The sequence below is a fragment of the Daphnia pulicaria genome, unplaced genomic scaffold, assembly GCF_021234035.1.
Source record: "Daphnia pulicaria isolate SC F1-1A unplaced genomic scaffold, SC_F0-13Bv2 h1tg000034l, whole genome shotgun sequence".
NCBI lineage: Eukaryota > Metazoa > Arthropoda > Branchiopoda > Diplostraca > Daphniidae > Daphnia > Daphnia pulicaria.
The window spans coordinates 256-22,061 of NW_025804779.1; the positions used below are offsets into that span (position 1 = coordinate 256).

At 41.5% G+C, this 21,806-nt stretch overlaps 21 non-coding genes across 21 annotated transcripts; all 21 read right to left on the reverse strand.

Annotated features, from left to right (window-relative positions):
• Positions 1–305: 305 nt before the first annotated feature.
• LOC124316801 lies at positions 306–527 on the reverse strand. The gene has a single exon (XR_006911988.1). It is a non-coding gene; the product is annotated as a small nucleolar RNA U3 (small nucleolar RNA).
• Positions 528–1,281: 754 nt separating this feature from the next.
• On the reverse strand, positions 1,282–1,400 carry LOC124316822. The gene has a single exon (XR_006912008.1). It is a non-coding gene; the product is annotated as a 5S ribosomal RNA (ribosomal RNA).
• A 617-nt stretch (positions 1,401–2,017) lies between these two features.
• On the reverse strand, positions 2,018–2,136 carry LOC124316781. Its single transcript, XR_006911970.1, has one exon. It is a non-coding gene; the product is annotated as a 5S ribosomal RNA (ribosomal RNA).
• Positions 2,137–5,097: 2,961 nt separating this feature from the next.
• On the reverse strand, positions 5,098–5,216 carry LOC124316780. The gene has a single exon (XR_006911969.1). It is a non-coding gene; the product is annotated as a 5S ribosomal RNA (ribosomal RNA).
• A 203-nt stretch (positions 5,217–5,419) lies between these two features.
• Positions 5,420–5,542, reverse strand: LOC124316818. The gene has a single exon (XR_006912004.1). It is a non-coding gene; the product is annotated as a U5 spliceosomal RNA (small nuclear RNA).
• Positions 5,543–6,116: 574 nt separating this feature from the next.
• Positions 6,117–6,258, reverse strand: LOC124316813. The gene has a single exon (XR_006911999.1). It is a non-coding gene; the product is annotated as a U4 spliceosomal RNA (small nuclear RNA).
• Positions 6,259–6,944: 686 nt separating this feature from the next.
• Positions 6,945–7,108, reverse strand: LOC124316792. The gene has a single exon (XR_006911980.1). It is a non-coding gene; the product is annotated as a U1 spliceosomal RNA (small nuclear RNA).
• Positions 7,109–7,617: 509 nt separating this feature from the next.
• On the reverse strand, positions 7,618–7,808 carry LOC124316797. Its single transcript, XR_006911984.1, has one exon. It is a non-coding gene; the product is annotated as a U2 spliceosomal RNA (small nuclear RNA).
• A 510-nt stretch (positions 7,809–8,318) lies between these two features.
• LOC124316802 lies at positions 8,319–8,540 on the reverse strand. Its single transcript, XR_006911989.1, has one exon. It is a non-coding gene; the product is annotated as a small nucleolar RNA U3 (small nucleolar RNA).
• A 754-nt stretch (positions 8,541–9,294) lies between these two features.
• Positions 9,295–9,413, reverse strand: LOC124316782. The gene has a single exon (XR_006911971.1). It is a non-coding gene; the product is annotated as a 5S ribosomal RNA (ribosomal RNA).
• Positions 9,414–12,970: 3,557 nt separating this feature from the next.
• LOC124316791 lies at positions 12,971–13,089 on the reverse strand. The gene has a single exon (XR_006911979.1). It is a non-coding gene; the product is annotated as a 5S ribosomal RNA (ribosomal RNA).
• Positions 13,090–13,292: 203 nt separating this feature from the next.
• On the reverse strand, positions 13,293–13,415 carry LOC124316819. The gene has a single exon (XR_006912005.1). It is a non-coding gene; the product is annotated as a U5 spliceosomal RNA (small nuclear RNA).
• Positions 13,416–13,989: 574 nt separating this feature from the next.
• LOC124316814 lies at positions 13,990–14,131 on the reverse strand. The gene has a single exon (XR_006912000.1). It is a non-coding gene; the product is annotated as a U4 spliceosomal RNA (small nuclear RNA).
• A 686-nt stretch (positions 14,132–14,817) lies between these two features.
• Positions 14,818–14,981, reverse strand: LOC124316793. The gene has a single exon (XR_006911981.1). It is a non-coding gene; the product is annotated as a U1 spliceosomal RNA (small nuclear RNA).
• Positions 14,982–15,490: 509 nt separating this feature from the next.
• LOC124316798 lies at positions 15,491–15,681 on the reverse strand. The gene has a single exon (XR_006911985.1). It is a non-coding gene; the product is annotated as a U2 spliceosomal RNA (small nuclear RNA).
• Positions 15,682–16,191: 510 nt separating this feature from the next.
• LOC124316804 lies at positions 16,192–16,413 on the reverse strand. The gene has a single exon (XR_006911991.1). It is a non-coding gene; the product is annotated as a small nucleolar RNA U3 (small nucleolar RNA).
• A 754-nt stretch (positions 16,414–17,167) lies between these two features.
• LOC124316783 lies at positions 17,168–17,286 on the reverse strand. Its single transcript, XR_006911972.1, has one exon. It is a non-coding gene; the product is annotated as a 5S ribosomal RNA (ribosomal RNA).
• Positions 17,287–19,760: 2,474 nt separating this feature from the next.
• LOC124316803 lies at positions 19,761–19,879 on the reverse strand. Its single transcript, XR_006911990.1, has one exon. It is a non-coding gene; the product is annotated as a 5S ribosomal RNA (ribosomal RNA).
• A 203-nt stretch (positions 19,880–20,082) lies between these two features.
• On the reverse strand, positions 20,083–20,205 carry LOC124316820. Its single transcript, XR_006912006.1, has one exon. It is a non-coding gene; the product is annotated as a U5 spliceosomal RNA (small nuclear RNA).
• Positions 20,206–20,779: 574 nt separating this feature from the next.
• Positions 20,780–20,921, reverse strand: LOC124316816. Its single transcript, XR_006912002.1, has one exon. It is a non-coding gene; the product is annotated as a U4 spliceosomal RNA (small nuclear RNA).
• A 686-nt stretch (positions 20,922–21,607) lies between these two features.
• On the reverse strand, positions 21,608–21,771 carry LOC124316794. Its single transcript, XR_006911982.1, has one exon. It is a non-coding gene; the product is annotated as a U1 spliceosomal RNA (small nuclear RNA).
• Positions 21,772–21,806: the final 35 nt, after the last annotated feature.

Consider the following 21,806-nt stretch of genomic DNA (forward strand, 5'->3'; position numbering starts at 1 on the left):
TATGACACTTGGATTGTTGGCTCATTGATCGGACATCCCCGGAACGAGAAAATTAAAAATGACAGTTAGCCACAAAAGACAGTGACGACAAAAGCTCTGAACGATAATTAATCATGATTAAATAACAATAACTAAAAGAATGCAATACGATCATAAAGTCATGACACATCCTCAAATTGACCAACCTCACTTTCACAATTTATTTTGCCATACAAGCAGATGATTTAAGGACACGAATACCTGGAATTATTATTAAGATGTATCTCTTTAGATTTTCAAGAATTTAAATTTGTTTTATCATCTCAACCACTCTGAACACGCTAGTTTCCTTCCGCTATTTCACATGGATTTAACGGAAACGGTCCTCAATGACTGTGTTTGATGCTGTCGAGACAGCTACACTCACAGCCTGTTTCACGCTCAGAAACCAGCGTCTTAACTCGTCATCGTGGGTTGAAAGGAGACAAGTTTCTGGTGGGAAACAAGTCAAGATATACTACAGAAATGATCCTGTGAAGTATGATCTTAAATGCAATGTTATTTTGCAGAACTCTAAATAAGGTTTGTACGATCAATGAGCTTTGGCGTAAATTACAGTGCATAGATCGATATTTCGGAATATTAAATTGAGATTTGCAATACTTGACGCACACAGTACATACATTGTCAGGTCTTGCATTTTGTTCATTTATTGAAACACCGAGAAGCTCTTTAATAGTTATAGAACAAGTGACGAGACCAATTTTGGACACAATAAAGAATCCGCGTGCTCATCAAATCAATTTATTACAGTAATGTATTATCGATTGAGAGCCCATTTATCAGCTGGGTGTTTGGCGTGCACCTATAATCCTGCTTCGGGGAGGCTTGGTAGAGTGGATGGCTTGAGTTTAGGAGCCCTGTTTCGTGATACCGCATGTTGATCAGGTGCCCGCACTAAGCTTGACATCAGCATGGATCTGCTAGAGGAATCTAGTAGGTGCAGGTTAGCTAAGGAGGAGCGTAGTGGGTCAGGAGGGAAACCTAGCAGCCAAAAGTTCCCGTGTTCGGCAGTAGTGGGATCGTGCCAGTGAGTGGGCGTCATGCAACAGCCTCAACAAAATAGCCAAACCTCTATCTTTTTTTTTGTCGTTAAAACTACCGAGATCAAACAAACATGCGTTCTACAATATATGGTATCATTAATCAAAGTCCCAGCAATACCCTTTTCAACTAATACCTAAAGAATACATTATATTCCATGTCTCATCTAACTTGGGGAGCAAAAATAAAATTACACCATGCCAACAGCATCCCGTATTCCCAAGCGGTCACCCATCCAAGTACTAACGGGACCCGACATAGCTTAACTTCCGGGAGCTGACGAGACCGGGTGAGTTCTATGTGGTGTGGCCGTTGACATCAATTCAGTCGCCATTACCCGACCATATTCGCCTCTAAATCTAGTTCTAATGCTTGCTTACTTTCTGTTCGAAATACACACCAACCTTAGCCAAACAAACGAGGACATATAAGTACATTTGTCAATGGACAACCGAATATAAAATTTGATAATATTTCCAAACGCCACTATTTTTGGCTAACTGTCATTTTTAATTTTCTCGTTCCGGGGATGTCCGATCAATGAGCCAACAATCCAAGTGTCATAAGGCTAACGATTGCTTCCCTTACTTAGCTTGCGTTGCATAAGGATCTCAGAGTCAGAGAGATTAGATAGAGCTGCCCGAAGAAACCACCAACGTACAAGCCTCTCGGCTGTGCCGTGCGCTTCGCGCTTTACTTAGCTTGCGTTGCATAAGGATCTCAGAGCCAGAGAGATTAGATAGAGCTGCCCGAAGAAACCACCAACGTACAAGCCTCTCGGCTGTGATCAAATCTGAGATCAAACAAACATGCGTTCTACAATATATGGTATCATTAATCAAAGTCCCAGCAATACCCTTTTCAACTAATACCTAAAGAATACATTATATTCCATGTCTCATCTAACTTGGGGAGCAAAAATAAAATTACACCATGCCAACAGCATCCCGTATTCCCAAGCGGTCACCCATCCAAGTACTAACGGGACCCGACATAGCTTAACTTCCGGGAGCTGACGAGACCGGGTGAGTTCTATGTGGTGTGGCCGTTGACATCAATTCAGTCGCCATTACCCGACCATATTCGCCTCTAAATCTAGTTCTAATGCTTGCTTACTTTCTGTTCGAAATACACACCAACCTTAGCCAAACAAACGAGGACATATAAGTACATTTGTCAATGGACAACCGAATATAAAATTTGATAATATTTCCAAACGCCACTATTTTTGGCTAACTGTCATTTTTAATTTTCTCGTTCCGGGGATGTCCGATCAATGAGCCAACAATCCAAGTGTCATAAGGCTAACGATTGCTTCCCTTACTTAGCTTGCGTTGCATAAGGATCTCAGAGTCAGAGAGATTAGATAGAGCTGCCCGAAGAAACCACCAACGTACAAGCCTCTCGGCTGTGCCGTGCGCTTCGCGCTTTACTTAGCTTGCGTTGCATAAGGATCTCAGAGCCAGAGAGATTAGATAGAGCTGCCCGAAGAAACCACCAACGTACAAGCCTCTCGGCTGTGCCGTGCGCTTCGCGCACGGCGTTTCAAATATCTTTCAGCAACAAAGAGGTTGGAGGACGTCTAGTAGCCTCTCGGCTGTACTTTCTGTTCGAAATACACACCAACCTTAGCCAAACAAACGAGGACATATAAGTACATTTGTCAATGGACAACCGAATATAAAATTTGATAATATTTCCAAACGCCACTATTTTTGGCTAACTGTCATTTTTAATTTTCTCGTTCCGGGGATGTCCGATCAATGAGCCAACAATCCAAGTGTCATAAGGCTAACGATTGCTTCCCTTACTTAGCTTGCGTTGCATAAGGATCTCAGAGTCAGAGAGATTAGATAGAGCTGCCCGAAGAAACCACCAACGTACAAGCCTCTCGGCTGTGCCGTGCGCTTCGCGCTTTACTTAGCTTGCGTTGCATAAGGATCTCAGAGCCAGAGAGATTAGATAGAGCTGCCCGAAGAAACCACCAACGTACAAGCCTCTCGGCTGTACGTTAAAACGAGGACATATAAGTACATTTGTCAATGGACAACCGAATATAAAATTTGATAATATTTCCAAACGCCACTATTTTTGGCTAACTGTCATTTTTAATTTTCTCGTTCCGGGGATGTCCGATCAATGAGCCAACAATCCAAGTGTCATAAGGCTAACGATTGCTTCCCTTACTTAGCTTGCGTTGCATAAGGATCTCAGAGTCAGAGAGATTAGATAGAGCTGCCCGAAGAAACCACCAACGTACAAGCCTCTCGGCTGTGTCGTGCGCTTCGCGCTTTACTTAGCTTGCGTTGCATAAGGATCTCAGAGCCAGAGAGATTAGATAGAGCTGCCCGAAGAAACCACCAACGTACAAGCCTCTCGGCTGTACGTTAAAACGAGGACATATAAGTACATTTGTCAATGGACAACCGAATATAAAATTTGATAATATTTCCAAACGCCACTATTTTTGGCTAACTGTCATTTTTAATTTTCTCGTTCCGGGGATGTCCGATCAATGAGCCAACAATCCAAGTGTCATAAGGCTAACGATTGCTTCCCTTACTTAGCTTGCGTTGCATAAGGATCTCAGAGTCAGAGAGATTAGATAGAGCTGCCCGAAGAAACCACCAACGTACAAGCCTCTCGGCTGTGCCGTGCGCTTCGCGCTTTACTTAGCTTGCGTTGCATAAGGATCTCAGAGCCAGAGAGATTAGATAGAGCTGCCCGAAGAAACCACCAACGTACAAGCCTCTCGGCTGTGCCGTGCGCTTCGCGCACGGCGTTTCAAATATCTTTCAGCAACAAAGAGGTTGGAGGACGTCTAGTAGCCTCTCGGCTGTACTTTCTGTTCGAAATACACACCAACCTTAGCCAAACAAACGAGGACATATAAGTACATTTGTCAATGGACAACCGAATATAAAATTTGATAATATTTCCAAACGCCACTATTTTTGGCTAACTGTCATTTTTAATTTTCTCGTTCCGGGGATGTCCGATCAATGAGCCAACAATCCAAGTGTCATAAGGCTAACGATTGCTTCCCTTACTTAGCTTGCGTTGCATAAGGATCTCAGAGTCAGAGAGATTAGATAGAGCTGCCCGAAGAAACCACCAACGTACAAGCCTCTCGGCTGTGCCGTGCGCTTCGCGCTTTACTTAGCTTGCGTTGCATAAGGATCTCAGAGCCAGAGAGATTAGATAGAGCTGCCCGAAGAAACCACCAACGTACAAGCCTCTCGGCTGTGCCGTGCGCTTCGCGCACGGCGTTTCAAATATCTTTCAGCAACAAAGAGGTTGGAGGACGTCTAGTAGCCTCTCGGCTGTACTTTCTGTTCGAAATACACACCAACCTTAGCCAAACAAACGAGGACATATAAGTACATTTGTCAATGGACAACCGAATATAAAATTTGATAATATTTCCAAACGCCACTATTTTTGGCTAACTGTCATTTTTAATTTTCTCGTTCCGGGGATGTCCGATCAATGAGCCAACAATCCAAGTGTCATAAGGCTAACGATTGCTTCCCTTACTTAGCTTGCGTTGCATAAGGATCTCAGAGTCAGAGAGATTAGATAGAGCTGCCCGAAGAAACCACCAACGTACAAGCCTCTCGGCTGTGCCGTGCGCTTCGCGCTTTACTTAGCTTGCGTTGCATAAGGATCTCAGAGCCAGAGAGATTAGATAGAGCTGCCCGAAGAAACCACCAACGTACAAGCCTCTCGGCTGTGCCGTGCGCTTCGCGCACGGCGTTTCAAATATCTTTCAGCAACAAAGAGGTTGGAGGACGTCTAGTAGCCTCTCGGCTGTGCCGTGCGCTTCGCGCACGGCGTTTCAAATATCTTTCAGCAACAAAGAGGTTGGAGGACGTCTAGTAGGCAATATCCAGTAAAAAATACGTTCCTTCCATTTTCAACTAATGCCAAAATAATACATTGTAGTCCATGTAGTATCACCCATCTTGGGAAGCACTTCAATTCAATTGGATTCACAAAAATAAAATAATTCCATGCCAACAGCATCCCGTATTCCCAAGCGGTCACCCATCCAAGTACTAACGGGACCCGACATAGCTTAACTTCCGGGAGCTGACGAGACCGGGTGAGTTCTATGTGGTATGGCCGTTGACATTAAACTAGACGCAATTACCCGACCATATTCGCCTCTAATCTATTACTTGTGCTTGAGATTTATCTTTTTGAAATACACACTAATCTTACCAAAACCACCGAAAAACTATCAGTTTGTCATTTTACAAATGTTGTCAGTATGTAGTAGTAGAATATCTTTGTTTCCGCATACAGACGTTTTTAATTTTTCATTTATTCAAAGTGCCCAATCAGAAGACCGGGCGTTAAAAAAATAAGTCATATAGACTCATCAATGCTCCTAACCACGGAAATCTTTAGTAAAAGGCGAAAGATTTATCCGGGTATTGATTAGAAACCAGAGTAAATAACAGTGGTATGCCTTGTATTTATATTCATTTCAAAATTTTGAAGTGCGCTTGTAAGGTTTTTTTTCGAAACATGCGTTTACATATCAAAATCCTTGTGCAATTCTTTATCAATGGGTACAGTTATTTTAAAGTAAATATCATGTATAAAGCTCGTTAACATGTTTTTGAACGAAACAGTTGTGCGCAGTGTTATTTTTGAAAAAAATGAACGATCTTTATGGTACAAGCCCAACACGTAGGTGGTGGGATCAGATGTTTACCCCGACATTCACCCTACAGCGGTTAACAATTTATTGAACTTCCCCTTTAAACATGGTGGAATCTTTTCACCTTGTCATTTGGAATCACCTTTTCAAATATTTTCCCCGTGTTCACAATGTTCCAACTGACTGATATTAATGGCCTTCAGCGAACGAATTAATCAGCCTTGTCTGACGTGCAATACCAACTAAATGGAAACAAAAATCACTTATACGATTTCACTTTCACCGTTTAATGTTATAAACACACTATGCAACACTCCAATTTTTCTAACTGACTGTAATTTTTTTTTTCTTGTACGCTGAAATGCTCCTGATGGAGCTATCAAAAATTGCCGACGACAAAGATTATTTCACTTCATCGTGGCGGGGTATTGGTTAAAGTTTTCAACTAGCAATAATCACACCTCGGGAGACCCTCATTGGTTATGATATTGCCACTGCGCAAAGCTAAATTATAATCAGAAAAGCAAGTCTACTTAAGCATTTGCTGAATTCGTTCTGCTTGGACGTGTTGGACCAACAATTTCGTTCAGAAATATTCATTTAGATTACCCTAGGCAAATTTTAATTTCCATCTCCCATTGGACTAATACCAACAGGGGACAGTTCATTACATACATGAAATAATTTTTGTCTTAATATCGGGTCAAATACTTGAAATTCTGTAAATGTGTATTTTTCTTCCATACATTTCAACAACTTCCTGCACACACAAAAAAAGGGAGGGGGAATTTCAGGTTTTCATTCCAAATTGTTTTTCACATTATGAACTATTGAAGTGAGCGAGCATTACTTTCCAACCAAACAAAATTTATAGTTAATCTGCGTGTTGACGTGAAAAATCAGTTTTCAGTGCCGTGACCAGGATTCGAACCTGGGTTACTACGGATTCATATCTAGTAGGTACCACAACGTAGGGTCCTAACCACTAGACGATCACGGCCAATCCATTGGCCATGATGATTTATATTAAAGTAGCTAAACATGAATTTCATTACTTTGTTGTTTCTTCCCAGAAAGAAAATCTGATGCTTCGCGTATTCCCAAGCGGTCAACCCTACCGTTTACTAACGGGACCAGATTTAGTTCAACTTCCGGCAGATGACAAGAATTTTTCTTACATTTATAGTGTGTTCAGGGAACGGCGCGAACGCAGTCCCCCACTACCAAAAATTGTACTCCCGAGTTAATCACATTTGGATTAATCGCAAGGGTCAGCCCATCCTTAGTGCAATGGAAAGGCCTCGCCCTGGAGGAACCACCTTGGTGATCATGGTTGCCTCTGAGCCAGGTAAGTATGATTGTGGATGCTTTTTCACTTTGTTTAATACTTTGTATACAGCAGAACAATATTGACAAAGAGTGTTCAAGTATTTGACTGACGTTTAGAGAATACCACCCACTTTCTTTCATCGACTTGAATTACGAACTCGAGCAAAATATAGTAAATAAAGCTCAGTATTTATTTCATGGTCTTGATCTTTGCAAATACTTTTCAAGAAACAAATTGCTTGTTTTTTTTCATTTGGTCGTCCAATTGGCAAATAAGAAAATAAGAAAATCGACTTTTCATATGAAAATACACGCATCTTCATATTTTAAAAAAAAACATCACATCGAAAGATGAACAGTACTAATTAGTTAACACAATCAAGTACGTATTTTTTTATGCTTTTCTTGATATTACGAAAAAAATACAATTAGAAAAAATTACAAACATGTCTACATGACAGTTTTGCAATTATACATGGTCTTTTATTATACGGTGCTAAGACAATTTCTGTTTTATTCAATATGTTCTCCCTCATAGAGGGTGAGCCGATCCCGGAGGTACTGCAATACCGGGTCAACCCGTGGCGGGAGCAGTGCAAGCACTGTATTCCCACCGTATGCCAAAAATCAGTTTAATATTCTGGGGTCCATTTGAACCCGTATCAGATATTAAGCTGATAAGAACAGATACTACACTTTGATCTTAGCCAAAAGGCCGAGAAGCGATAATGTTACAAGGATTACTGCCCAAAATAACCACTGAGGTTCAACACATTTCCGGTGGTGTACGAAGAATACTCATATCACTCAAAACATTCAAGAAATGCTATAAAATATTGAGTTGTTCATTTTTCCAGACGCGACCACTTGATGCTTATAAAGTTCATTTTCATTTGTTTTATTATGCTCATACTGTATTAAGGGAGATACAATTTACGCTGAAGGCGTTGCAAATTTTACTCTCGTTATCACACTAGGTCCTTTTTTTTCAGAATATGGCTTTGCCACGCCACCTGACGACAAAAGCTCTGAACGATAATTAATCATGATTAAATAACAATAACTAAAAGAATGCAATACGATCATAAAGTCATGACACATCCTCAAATTGACCAACCTCACTTTCACAATTTATTTTGCCATACAAGCAGATGATTTAAGGACACGAATACCTGGAATTATTATTAAGATGTATCTCTTTAGATTTTCAAGAATTTAAATTTGTTTTATCATCTCAACCACTCTGAACACGCTAGTTTCCTTCCGCTATTTCACATGGATTTAACGGAAACGGTCCTCAATGACTGTGTTTGATGCTGTCGAGACAGCTACACTCACAGCCTGTTTCACGCTCAGAAACCAGCGTCTTAACTCGTCATCGTGGGTTGAAAGGAGACAAGTTTCTGGTGGGAAACAAGTCAAGATATACTACAGAAATGATCCTGTGAAGTATGATCTTAAATGCAATGTTATTTTGCAGAACTCTAAATAAGGTTTGTACGATCAATGAGCTTTGGCGTAAATTACAGTGCATAGATCGATATTTCGGAATATTAAATTGAGATTTGCAATACTTGACGCACACAGTACATACATTGTCAGGTCTTGCATTTTGTTCATTTATTGAAACACCGAGAAGCTCTTTAATAGTTATAGAACAAGTGACGAGACCAATTTTGGACACAATAAAGAATCCGCGTGCTCATCAAATCAATTTATTACAGTAATGTATTATCGATTGAGAGCCCATTTATCAGCTGGGTGTTTGGCGTGCACCTATAATCCTGCTTCGGGGAGGCTTGGTAGAGTGGATGGCTTGAGTTTAGGAGCCCTGTTTCGTGATACCGCATGTTGATCAGGTGCCCGCACTAAGCTTGACATCAGCATGGATCTGCTAGAGGAATCTAGTAGGTGCAGGTTAGCTAAGGAGGAGCGTAGTGGGTCAGGAGGGAAACCTAGCAGCCAAAAGTTCCCGTGTTCGGCAGTAGTGGGATCGTGCCAGTGAGTGGGCGTCATGCAACAGCCTCAACAAAATAGCCAAACCTCTATCTTTTTTTTTGTCGTTAAAACTACCGAGATCAAACAAACATGCGTTCTACAATATATGGTATCATTAATCAAAGTCCCAGCAATACCCTTTTCAACTAATACCTAAAGAATACATTATATTCCATGTCTCATCTAACTTGGGGAGCAAAAATAAAATTACACCATGCCAACAGCATCCCGTATTCCCAAGCGGTCACCCATCCAAGTACTAACGGGACCCGACATAGCTTAACTTCCGGGAGCTGACGAGACCGGGTGAGTTCTATGTGGTGTGGCCGTTGACATCAATTCAGTCGCCATTACCCGACCATATTCGCCTCTAAATCTAGTTCTAATGCTTGCTTACTTTCTGTTCGAAATACACACCAACCTTAGCCAAACAAACGAGGACATATAAGTACATTTGTCAATGGACAACCGAATATAAAATTTGATAATATTTCCAAACGCCACTATTTTTGGCTAACTGTCATTTTTAATTTTCTCGTTCCGGGGATGTCCGATCAATGAGCCAACAATCCAAGTGTCATAAGGCTAACGATTGCTTCCCTTACTTAGCTTGCGTTGCATAAGGATCTCAGAGTCAGAGAGATTAGATAGAGCTGCCCGAAGAAACCACCAACGTACAAGCCTCTCGGCTGTGCCGTGCGCTTCGCGCTTTACTTAGCTTGCGTTGCATAAGGATCTCAGAGCCAGAGAGATTAGATAGAGCTGCCCGAAGAAACCACCAACGTACAAGCCTCTCGGCTGTGCCGTGCGCTTCGCGCACGGCGTTTCAAATATCTTTCAGCAACAAAGAGGTTGGAGGACGTCTAGTAGCCTCTCGGCTGTACTTTCTGTTCGAAATACACACCAACCTTAGCCAAACAAACGAGGACATATAAGTACATTTGTCAATGGACAACCGAATATAAAATTTGATAATATTTCCAAACGCCACTATTTTTGGCTAACTGTCATTTTTAATTTTCTCGTTCCGGGGATGTCCGATCAATGAGCCAACAATCCAAGTGTCATAAGGCTAACGATTGCTTCCCTTACTTAGCTTGCGTTGCATAAGGATCTCAGAGTCAGAGAGATTAGATAGAGCTGCCCGAAGAAACCACCAACGTACAAGCCTCTCGGCTGTGCCGTGCGCTTCGCGCTTTACTTAGCTTGCGTTGCATAAGGATCTCAGAGCCAGAGAGATTAGATAGAGCTGCCCGAAGAAACCACCAACGTACAAGCCTCTCGGCTGTACGTTAAAACGAGGACATATAAGTACATTTGTCAATGGACAACCGAATATAAAATTTGATAATATTTCCAAACGCCACTATTTTTGGCTAACTGTCATTTTTAATTTTCTCGTTCCGGGGATGTCCGATCAATGAGCCAACAATCCAAGTGTCATAAGGCTAACGATTGCTTCCCTTACTTAGCTTGCGTTGCATAAGGATCTCAGAGTCAGAGAGATTAGATAGAGCTGCCCGAAGAAACCACCAACGTACAAGCCTCTCGGCTGTGTCGTGCGCTTCGCGCTTTACTTAGCTTGCGTTGCATAAGGATCTCAGAGCCAGAGAGATTAGATAGAGCTGCCCGAAGAAACCACCAACGTACAAGCCTCTCGGCTGTACGTTAAAACGAGGACATATAAGTACATTTGTCAATGGACAACCGAATATAAAATTTGATAATATTTCCAAACGCCACTATTTTTGGCTAACTGTCATTTTTAATTTTCTCGTTCCGGGGATGTCCGATCAATGAGCCAACAATCCAAGTGTCATAAGGCTAACGATTGCTTCCCTTACTTAGCTTGCGTTGCATAAGGATCTCAGAGTCAGAGAGATTAGATAGAGCTGCCCGAAGAAACCACCAACGTACAAGCCTCTCGGCTGTGCCGTGCGCTTCGCGCTTTACTTAGCTTGCGTTGCATAAGGATCTCAGAGCCAGAGAGATTAGATAGAGCTGCCCGAAGAAACCACCAACGTACAAGCCTCTCGGCTGTGCCGTGCGCTTCGCGCACGGCGTTTCAAATATCTTTCAGCAACAAAGAGGTTGGAGGACGTCTAGTAGCCTCTCGGCTGTACTTTCTGTTCGAAATACACACCAACCTTAGCCAAACAAACGAGGACATATAAGTACATTTGTCAATGGACAACCGAATATAAAATTTGATAATATTTCCAAACGCCACTATTTTTGGCTAACTGTCATTTTTAATTTTCTCGTTCCGGGGATGTCCGATCAATGAGCCAACAATCCAAGTGTCATAAGGCTAACGATTGCTTCCCTTACTTAGCTTGCGTTGCATAAGGATCTCAGAGTCAGAGAGATTAGATAGAGCTGCCCGAAGAAACCACCAACGTACAAGCCTCTCGGCTGTGCCGTGCGCTTCGCGCTTTACTTAGCTTGCGTTGCATAAGGATCTCAGAGCCAGAGAGATTAGATAGAGCTGCCCGAAGAAACCACCAACGTACAAGCCTCTCGGCTGTGCCGTGCGCTTCGCGCACGGCGTTTCAAATATCTTTCAGCAACAAAGAGGTTGGAGGACGTCTAGTAGCCTCTCGGCTGTACTTTCTGTTCGAAATACACACCAACCTTAGCCAAACAAACGAGGACATATAAGTACATTTGTCAATGGACAACCGAATATAAAATTTGATAATATTTCCAAACGCCACTATTTTTGGCTAACTGTCATTTTTAATTTTCTCGTTCCGGGGATGTCCGATCAATGAGCCAACAATCCAAGTGTCATAAGGCTAACGATTGCTTCCCTTACTTAGCTTGCGTTGCATAAGGATCTCAGAGTCAGAGAGATTAGATAGAGCTGCCCGAAGAAACCACCAACGTACAAGCCTCTCGGCTGTGCCGTGCGCTTCGCGCTTTACTTAGCTTGCGTTGCATAAGGATCTCAGAGCCAGAGAGATTAGATAGAGCTGCCCGAAGAAACCACCAACGTACAAGCCTCTCGGCTGTGCCGTGCGCTTCGCGCTTTACTTAGCTTGCGTTGCATAAGGATCTCAGAGCCAGAGAGATTAGATAGAGCTGCCCGAAGAAACCACCAACGTACAAGCCTCTCGGCTGTGCCGTGCGCTTCGCGCACGGCGTTTCAAATATCTTTCAGCAACAAAGAGGTTGGAGGACGTCTAGTAGCCTCTCGGCTGTACTTTCTGTTCGAAATACACACCAACCTTAGCCAAACAAACGAGGACATATAAGTACATTTGTCAATGGACAACCGAATATAAAATTTGATAATATTTCCAAACGCCACTATTTTTGGCTAACTGTCATTTTTAATTTTCTCGTTCCGGGGATGTCCGATCAATGAGCCAACAATCCAAGTGTCATAAGGCTAACGATTGCTTCCCTTACTTAGCTTGCGTTGCATAAGGATCTCAGAGTCAGAGAGATTAGATAGAGCTGCCCGAAGAAACCACCAACGTACAAGCCTCTCGGCTGTGCCGTGCGCTTCGCGCTTTACTTAGCTTGCGTTGCATAAGGATCTCAGAGCCAGAGAGATTAGATAGAGCTGCCCGAAGAAACCACCAACGTACAAGCCTCTCGGCTGTGCCGTGCGCTTCGCGCACGGCGTTTCAAATATCTTTCAGCAACAAAGAGGTTGGAGGACGTCTAGTAGCCTCTCGGCTGTGCCGTGCGCTTCGCGCACGGCGTTTCAAATATCTTTCAGCAACAAAGAGGTTGGAGGACGTCTAGTAGGCAATATCCAGTAAAAAATACGTTCCTTCCATTTTCAACTAATGCCAAAATAATACATTGTAGTCCATGTAGTATCACCCATCTTGGGAAGCACTTCAATTCAATTGGATTCACAAAAATAAAATAATTCCATGCCAACAGCATCCCGTATTCCCAAGCGGTCACCCATCCAAGTACTAACGGGACCCGACATAGCTTAACTTCCGGGAGCTGACGAGACCGGGTGAGTTCTATGTGGTATGGCCGTTGACATTAAACTAGACGCAATTACCCGACCATATTCGCCTCTAATCTATTACTTGTGCTTGAGATTTATCTTTTTGAAATACACACTAATCTTACCAAAACCACCGAAAAACTATCCGTTTGTCATTTTACAAATGTTGTCAGTATGTAGTAGTAGAATATCTTTGTTTCCGCATACAGACGTTTTTAATTTTTCATTTATTCAAAGTGCCCAATCAGAAGACCGGGCGTTAAAAAAATAAGTCATATAGACTCATCAATGCTCCTAACCACGGAAATCTTTAGTAAAAGGCGAAAGATTTATCCGGGTATTGATTAGAAACCAGAGTAAATAACAGTGGTATGCCTTGTATTTATATTCATTTCAAAATTTTGAAGTGCGCTTGTAAGGTTTTTTTTCGAAACATGCGTTTACATATCAAAATCCTTGTGCAATTCTTTATCAATGGGTACAGTTATTTTAAAGTAAATATCATGTATAAAGCTCGTTAACATGTTTTTGAACGAAACAGTTGTGCGCAGTGTTATTTTTGAAAAAAATGAACGATCTTTATGGTACAAGCCCAACACGTAGGTGGTGGGATCAGATGTTTACCCCGACATTCACCCTACAGCGGTTAACAATTTATTGAACTTCCCCTTTAAACATGGTGGAATCTTTTCACCTTGTCATTTGGAATCACCTTTTCAAATATTTTCCCCGTGTTCACAATGTTCCAACTGACTGATATTAATGGCCTTCAGCGAACGAATTAATCAGCCTTGTCTGACGTGCAATACCAACTAAATGGAAACAAAAATCACTTATACGATTTCACTTTCACCGTTTAATGTTATAAACACACTATGCAACACTCCAATTTTTCTAACTGACTGTAATTTTTTTTTTCTTGTACGCTGAAATGCTCCTGATGGAGCTATCAAAAATTGCCGACGACAAAGATTATTTCACTTCATCGTGGCGGGGTATTGGTTAAAGTTTTCAACTAGCAATAATCACACCTCGGGAGACCCTCATTGGTTATGATATTGCCACTGCGCAAAGCTAAATTATAATCAGAAAAGCAAGTCTACTTAAGCATTTGCTGAATTCGTTCTGCTTGGACGTGTTGGACCAACAATTTCGTTCAGAAATATTCATTTAGATTACCCTAGGCAAATTTTAATTTCCATCTCCCATTGGACTAATACCAACAGGGGACAGTTCATTACATACATGAAATAATTTTTGTCTTAATATCGGGTCAAATACTTGAAATTCTGTAAATGTGTATTTTTCTTCCATACATTTCAACAACTTCCTGCACACACAAAAAAAGGGAGGGGGAATTTCAGGTTTTCATTCCAAATTGTTTTTCACATTATGAACTATTGAAGTGAGCGAGCATTACTTTCCAACCAAACAAAATTTATAGTTAATCTGCGTGTTGACGTGAAAAATCAGTTTTCAGTGCCGTGACCAGGATTCGAACCTGGGTTACTACGGATTCATATCTAGTAGGTACCACAACGTAGGGTCCTAACCACTAGACGATCACGGCCAATCCATTGGCCATGATGATTTATATTAAAGTAGCTAAACATGAATTTCATTACTTTGTTGTTTCTTCCCAGAAAGAAAATCTGATGCTTCGCGTATTCCCAAGCGGTCAACCCTACCGTTTACTAACGGGACCAGATTTAGTTCAACTTCCGGCAGATGACAAGAATTTTTCTTACATTTATAGTGTGTTCAGGGAACGGCGCGAACGCAGTCCCCCACTACCAAAAATTGTACTCCCGAGTTAATCACATTTGGATTAATCGCAAGGGTCAGCCCATCCTTAGTGCAATGGAAAGGCCTCGCCCTGGAGGAACCACCTTGGTGATCATGGTTGCCTCTGAGCCAGGTAAGTATGATTGTGGATGCTTTTTCACTTTGTTTAATACTTTGTATACAGCAGAACAATATTGACAAAGAGTGTTCAAGTATTTGACTGACGTTTAGAGAATACCACCCACTTTCTTTCATCGACTTGAATTACGAACTCGAGCAAAATATAGTAAATAAAGCTCAGTATTTATTTCATGGTCTTGATCTTTGCAAATACTTTTCAAGAAACAAATTGCTTGTTTTTTTTCATTTGGTCGTCCAATTGGCAAATAAGAAAATAAGAAAATCGACTTTTCATATGAAAATACACGCATCTTCATATTTTAAAAAAAAACATCACATCGAAAGATGAACAGTACTAATTAGTTAACACAATCAAGTACGTATTTTTTTATGCTTTTCTTGATATTACGAAAAAAATACAATTAGAAAAAATTACAAACATGTCTACATGACAGTTTTGCAATTATACATGGTCTTTTATTATACGGTGCTAAGACAATTTCTGTTTTATTCAATATGTTCTCCCTCATAGAGGGTGAGCCGATCCCGGAGGTACTGCAATACCGGGTCAACCCGTGGCGGGAGCAGTGCAAGCACTGTATTCCCACCGTATGCCAAAAATCAGTTTAATATTCTGGGGTCCATTTGAACCCGTATCAGATATTAAGCTGATAAGAACAGATACTACACTTTGATCTTAGCCAAAAGGCCGAGAAGCGATAATGTTACAAGGATTACTGCCCAAAATAACCACTGAGGTTCAACACATTTCCGGTGGTGTACGAAGAATACTCATATCACTCAAAACATTCAAGAAATGCTATAAAATATTGAGTTGTTCATTTTTCCAGACGCGACCACTTGATGCTTATAAAGTTCATTTTCATTTGTTTTATTATGCTCATACTGTATTAAGGGAGATACAATTTACGCTGAAGGCGTTGCAAATTTTACTCTCGTTATCACACTAGGTCCTTTTTTTTCAGAATATGGCTTTGCCACGCCACCTGACGACAAAAGCTCTGAACGATAATTAATCATGATTAAATAACAATAACTAAAAGAATGCAATACGATCATAAAGTCATGACACATCCTCAAATTGACCAACCTCACTTTCACAATTTATTTTGCCATACAAGCAGATGATTTAAGGACACGAATACCTGGAATTATTATTAAGATGTATCTCTTTAGATTTTCAAGAATTTAAATTTGTTTTATCATCTCAACCACTCTGAACACGCTAGTTTCCTTCCGCTATTTCACATGGATTTAACGGAAACGGTCCTCAATGACTGTGTTTGATGCTGTCGAGACAGCTACACTCACAGCCTGTTTCACGCTCAGAAACCAGCGTCTTAACTCGTCATCGTGGGTTGAAAGGAGACAAGTTTCTGGTGGGAAACAAGTCAAGATATACTACAGAAATGATCCTGTGAAGTATGATCTTAAATGCAATGTTATTTTGCAGAACTCTAAATAAGGTTTGTACGATCAATGAGCTTTGGCGTAAATTACAGTGCATAGATCGATATTTCGGAATATTAAATTGAGATTTGCAATACTTGACGCACACAGTACATACATTGTCAGGTCTTGCATTTTGTTCATTTATTGAAACACCGAGAAGCTCTTTAATAGTTATAGAACAAGTGACGAGACCAATTTTGGACACAATAAAGAATCCGCGTGCTCATCAAATCAATTTATTACAGTAATGTATTATCGATTGAGAGCCCATTTATCAGCTGGGTGTTTGGCGTGCACCTATAATCCTGCTTCGGGGAGGCTTGGTAGAGTGGATGGCTTGAGTTTAGGAGCCCTGTTTCGTGATACCGCATGTTGATCAGGTGCCCGCACTAAGCTTGACATCAGCATGGATCTGCTAGAGGAATCTAGTAGGTGCAGGTTAGCTAAGGAGGAGCGTAGTGGGTCAGGAGGGAAACCTAGCAGCCAAAAGTTCCCGTGTTCGGCAGTAGTGGGATCGTGCCAGTGAGTGGGCGTCATGCAACAGCCTCAACAAAATAGCCAAACCTCTATCTTTTTTTTTGTCGTTAAAACTACCGAGATCAAACAAACATGCGTTCTACAATATATGGTATCATTAATCAAAGTCCCAGCAATACCCTTTTCAACTAATACCTAAAGAATACATTATATTCCATGTCTCATCTAACTTGGGGAGCAAAAATAAAATTACACCATGCCAACAGCATCCCGTATTCCCAAGCGGTCACCCATCCAAGTACTAACGGGACCCGACATAGCTTAACTTCCGGGAGCTGACGAGACCGGGTGAGTTCTATGTGGTGTGGCCGTTGACATCAATTCAGTCGCCATTACCCGACCATATTCGCCTCTAAATCTAGTTCTAATGCTTGCTTACTTTCTGTTCGAAATACACACCAACCTTAGCCAAACAAACGAGGACATATAAGTACATTTGTCAATGGACAACCGAATATAAAATTTGATAATATTTCCAAACGCCACTATTTTTGGCTAACTGTCATTTTTAATTTTCTCGTTCCGGGGATGTCCGATCAATGAGCCAACAATCCAAGTGTCATAAGGCTAACGATTGCTTCCCTTACTTAGCTTGCGTTGCATAAGGATCTCAGAGTCAGAGAGATTAGATAGAGCTGCCCGAAGAAACCACCAACGTACAAGCCTCTCGGCTGTGCCGTGCGCTTCGCGCTTTACTTAGCTTGCGTTGCATAAGGATCTCAGAGCCAGAGAGATTAGATAGAGCTGCCCGAAGAAACCACCAACGTACAAGCCTCTCGGCTGTGCCGTGCGCTTCGCGCACGGCGTTTCAAATATCTTTCAGCAACAAAGAGGTTGGAGGACGTCTAGTAGCCTCTCGGCTGTACTTTCTGTTCGAAATACACACCAACCTTAGCCAAACAAACGAGGACATATAAGTACATTTGTCAATGGACAACCGAATATAAAATTTGATAATATTTCCAAACGCCACTATTTTTGGCTAACTGTCATTTTTAATTTTCTCGTTCCGGGGATGTCCGATCAATGAGCCAACAATCCAAGTGTCATAAGGCTAACGATTGCTTCCCTTACTTAGCTTGCGTTGCATAAGGATCTCAGAGTCAGAGAGATTAGATAGAGCTGCCCGAAGAAACCACCAACGTACAAGCCTCTCGGCTGTGCCGTGCGCTTCGCGCTTTACTTAGCTTGCGTTGCATAAGGATCTCAGAGCCAGAGAGATTAGATAGAGCTGCCCGAAGAAACCACCAACGTACAAGCCTCTCGGCTGTACGTTAAAACGAGGACATATAAGTACATTTGTCAATGGACAACCGAATATAAAATTTGATAATATTTCCAAACGCCACTATTTTTGGCTAACTGTCATTTTTAATTTTCTCGTTCCGGGGATGTCCGATCAATGAGCCAACAATCCAAGTGTCATAAGGCTAACGATTGCTTCCCTTACTTAGCTTGCGTTGCATAAGGATCTCAGAGTCAGAGAGATTAGATAGAGCTGCCCGAAGAAACCACCAACGTACAAGCCTCTCGGCTGTGTCGTGCGCTTCGCGCTTTACTTAGCTTGCGTTGCATAAGGATCTCAGAGCCAGAGAGATTAGATAGAGCTGCCCGAAGAAACCACCAACGTACAAGCCTCTCGGCTGTACGTTAAAACGAGGACATATAAGTACATTTGTCAATGGACAACCGAATATAAAATTTGATAATATTTCCAAACGCCACTATTTTTGGCTAACTGTCATTTTTAATTTTCTCGTTCCGGGGATGTCCGATCAATGAGCCAACAATCCAAGTGTCATAAGGCTAACGATTGCTTCCCTTACTTAGCTTGCGTTGCATAAGGATCTCAGAGTCAGAGAGATTAGATAGAGCTGCCCGAAGAAACCACCAACGTACAAGCCTCTCGGCTGTGCCGTGCGCTTCGCGCTTTACTTAGCTTGCGTTGCATAAGGATCTCAGAGCCAGAGAGATTAGATAGAGCTGCCCGAAGAAACCACCAACGTACAAGCCTCTCGGCTGTGCCGTGCGCTTCGCGCACGGCGTTTCAAATATCTTTCAGCAACAAAGAGGTTGGAGGACGTCTAGTAGCCTCTCGGCTGTACTTTCTGTTCGAAATACACACCAACCTTAGCCAAACAAACGAGGACATATAAGTACATTTGTCAATGGACAACCGAATATAAAATTTGATAATATTTCCAAACGCCACTATTTTTGGCTAACTGTCATTTTTAATTTTCTCGTTCCGGGGATGTCCGATCAATGAGCCAACAATCCAAGTGTCATAAGGCTAACGATTGCTTCCCTTACTTAGCTTGCGTTGCATAAGGATCTCAGAGTCAGAGAGATTAGATAGAGCTGCCCGAAGAAACCACCAACGTACAAGCCTCTCGGCTGTGCCGTGCGCTTCGCGCTTTACTTAGCTTGCGTTGCATAAGGATCTCAGAGCCAGAGAGATTAGATAGAGCTGCCCGAAGAAACCACCAACGTACAAGCCTCTCGGCTGTGCCGTGCGCTTCGCGCACGGCGTTTCAAATATCTTTCAGCAACAAAGAGGTTGGAGGACGTCTAGTAGCCTCTCGGCTGTGCCGTGCGCTTCGCGCACGGCGTTTCAAATATCTTTCAGCAACAAAGAGGTTGGAGGACGTCTAGTAGGCAATATCCAGTAAAAAATACGTTCCTTCCATTTTCAACTAATGCCAAAATAATACATTGTAGTCCATGTAGTATCACCCATCTTGGGAAGCACTTCAATTCAATTGGATTCACAAAAATAAAATAATTCCATGCCAACAGCATCCCGTATTCCCAAGCGGTCACCCATCCAAGTACTAACGGGACCCGACATAGCTTAACTTCCGGGAGCTGACGAGACCGGGTGAGTTCTATGTGGTATGGCCGTTGACATTAAACTAGACGCAATTACCCGACCATATTCGCCTCTAATCTATTACTTGTGCTTGAGATTTATCTTTTTGAAATACACACTAATCTTACCAAAACCACCGAAAAACTATCCGTTTGTCATTTTACAAATGTTGTCAGTATGTAGTAGTAGAATATCTTTGTTTCCGCATACAGACGTTTTTAATTTTTCATTTATTCAAAGTGCCCAATCAGAAGACCGGGCGTTAAAAAAATAAGTCATATAGACTCATCAATGCTCCTAACCACGGAAATCTTTAGTAAAAGGCGAAAGATTTATCCGGGTATTGATTAGAAACCAGAGTAAATAACAGTGGTATGCCTTGTATTTATATTCATTTCAAAATTTTGAAGTGCGCTTGTAAGGTTTTTTTTCGAAACATGCGTTTACATATCAAAATCCTTGTGCAATTCTTTATCAATGGGTACAGTTATTTTAAAGTAAATATCATGTATAAAGCTCGTTAACATGTTTTTGAACGAAACAGTTGTGCGCAGTGTTATTTTTGAAAAAAATGAACGATCTTTATGGTACAAGCCCAACACGTAGGTGGTGGGATCAGATGTTTACCCCGACATTCACCCTACAGCGGTTAACAATTTATTGAACTTCCCCTTTAAACATGGTGGAATCTTTTCACCTTGTCATTTGGAATCACCTTTTCAAATATTTTCCCCGTGTTCACAATGTTCCAACTGACTGATATTAATGGCCTTCAGCGAACGAATTAATCAGCCTTGTCTGACGTGCAATACCAACTAAATGGAAACAAAAATCACTTATACGATTTCACTTTCACCGTTTAATGTTATAAACACACTATGCAACACTCCAATTTTTCTAACTGACTGTAATTTTTTTTTTCTTGTACGCTGAAATGCTCCTGATGGAGCTATCAAAAATTGCCGACGACAAAGATTATTTCACTTCATCGTGGCGGGGTATTGGTTAAAGTTTTCAACTAGCAATAATCACACCTCGGGAGACCCTCATTGGTTATGATATTGCCACTGCGCAAAGCTAAATTATAATCAGAAAAGCAAGTCTACTTAAGCATTTGCTGAATTCGTTCTGCTTGGACGTGTTGGACCAACAATTTCGTTCAGAAATATTCATTTAGATTACCCTAGGCAAATTTTAATTTCCATCTCCCATTGGACTAATACCAACAGGGGACAGTTCATTACATACATGAAATAATTTTTGTCTTAATATCGGGTCAAATACTTGAAATTCTGTAAATGTGTATTTTTCTTCCATACATTTCAACAACTTCCTGCACACACAAAAAAAGGGAGGGGGAATTTCAGGTTTTCATTCCAAATTGTTTTTCACATTATGAACTATTGAAGTGAGCGAGCATTACTTTCCAACCAAACAAAATTTATAGTTAATCTGCGTGTTGACGTGAAAAATCAGTTTTCAGTGCCGTGACCAGGATTCGAACCTGGGTTACTACGGATTCATATCTAGTAGGTACCACAACGTAGGGTCCTAACCACTAGACGATCACGGCCAATCCATTGGCCATGATGATTTATATTAAAGTAGCTAAACATGAATTTCATTACTTTGTTGTTTCTTCCCAGAAAGAAAATCTGATGCTTCGCGTATTCCCAAGCGGTCAACCCTACCGTTTACTAACGGGACCAGATTTAGTTCAACTTCCGGCAGATGACAAGAATTTTTCTTACATTTATAGTGTGTTCAGGGAACGGCGCGAACGCAGTCCCCCACTACCAAAAATTGTACTCCCGAGTTAATCACATTTGGATTAATCGCAAGGGTCAGCCCATCCTTAGTGCAATGGAAAGGCCTCGCCCTGGAGGAACCACCTTGGTGATCATGGTTGCCTCTGAGCCAGGTAAGTATGATTGTGGATGCTTTTTCACTTTGTTTAATACTTT